The 1,186-nt window shown below is 48.3% G+C and overlaps 1 protein-coding gene and 1 long non-coding RNA gene across 2 annotated transcripts in view; both read left to right on the top strand.

The window, feature by feature from the left end:
* Positions 1-1,186, top strand: part of LOC127750258 (uncharacterized) — a 25,668-nt gene that overhangs the window by 356 nt on the left and 24,126 nt on the right. The gene's annotated exons all lie outside the window — the stretch shown is intronic.
* Positions 1-1,186, top strand: part of LOC113208314 (gastrula zinc finger protein XlCGF8.2DB-like) — a 57,613-nt gene that overhangs the window by 51,096 nt on the left and 5,331 nt on the right. The window contains exon 3 of the mRNA XM_026425267.2: positions 1,109-1,180. The gene's annotated coding sequence lies outside the window, so the exon portion shown is untranslated. The remainder of the gene's footprint in view (positions 1-1,108; positions 1,181-1,186) is intronic.

The following is a 1,186-nucleotide window of genomic DNA, read 5'->3' as shown; positions in this document are numbered from 1 at the left end:
ACTTTTGTTCATTTTTTTTCCTGCAGTTTCTAATTTTTCGGGAAAAAAAATCGCACTTCAAAATCCTTACTTCTGAATCCTTACTCCATAATCCCTGCTCCATAACCCCTGCTTCGTAATCCCTGCTCCAATATACCGGGTATACTGTAAAGCAAATTTAGCTAGTTTAGAAGATGAGTGGCGTGCGCTTCATTCTTCCAGCACACAAGTGGAAACTTGGTGCGATACATCACCGTGACCAGGAGTTTTCCTGCCCGTCTTTCCCTCTCTCGCTGCCCTCCTCTCCCTACAGAGGTGACGGTGGTCTGTCGGCTCGGCCGCTCTCCGGACCGGGGCCGGGCGGGGGACTTTATTTATTAACTCTCTCGTTTCATTTGTACGATATTATTTATTATTTTCCCGGTTCTCCTCGGTGGCGTTTATTTATCGAAACGGTGGGTGACAATGGCCCCCTAATGGCGCGCGTGGCGCGCTCTGGCGGCGCCGAGCGGAGCCGAGTGGAGCCCGGGCCGAGCTGCGACGCGACGCCGCCTTCCGGCCGAAGCAGTCCCTCCTCCTCCTGGCAGTGCCATGGCCGAGCGCCGAGCCGAGCCATGACTGGCACTGCAGAGAAGGCGTGGCACTGGTTGGGCTGGTCAAGCATTTGTGGGACTTGCAATGAAGGTTCATTGCCAAAATCTCGGCAATGAAGGTTTATCGCCAAAATGTTGGCAGTACCTAAAGGTACTATGCCATTCTGTCGGCTCGGCAATGATGAAATTGCTGATAAATTAGGGGAAAACATTCAGAACCATTTTTCGATTCTTTGCCACTTTTGGCAACCATTCACTGCCTACTTTTGGCTTATTGCATTTGCGCAGGTCGAGGCGCAGGTCATTAAGGTCACTGGCCTTCCACTCATCATTGCCATTCGAAAAACAGTGTACGTAAAATCTGTCCTCGAGCTGATCTACTTGAAATACAAATTTGCAATCACGGTACAGACAAAATAAAGCATGTTCCTAGAGAAGACCTCTTTATATTGGAAAGAAGAAGACACATCTCAAACCTAAGCGAAGTTTTTAAACCTGATTCTAATGCTTTTTTCTTTCGTCCACATATGTTGCAGGCTTTGGTTCAGAACAAACTAAGCTCTGCAGAGTTCCCAAAAGTACGCTGTCTTGGTTTACTCCAAACCATAGTAAGT

This window comes from Frankliniella occidentalis, unplaced genomic scaffold (genome assembly GCF_000697945.3).
Source record: "Frankliniella occidentalis isolate FOCC.00 unplaced genomic scaffold, Focc_3.1 Scaffold159, whole genome shotgun sequence".
In the NCBI taxonomy this organism is placed as follows: Eukaryota; Metazoa; Arthropoda; class Insecta; order Thysanoptera; family Thripidae; genus Frankliniella; species Frankliniella occidentalis.
Note: the sequence above shows the minus strand (reverse complement) of the source record. Positions and strands in the feature narration are given on the sequence as shown.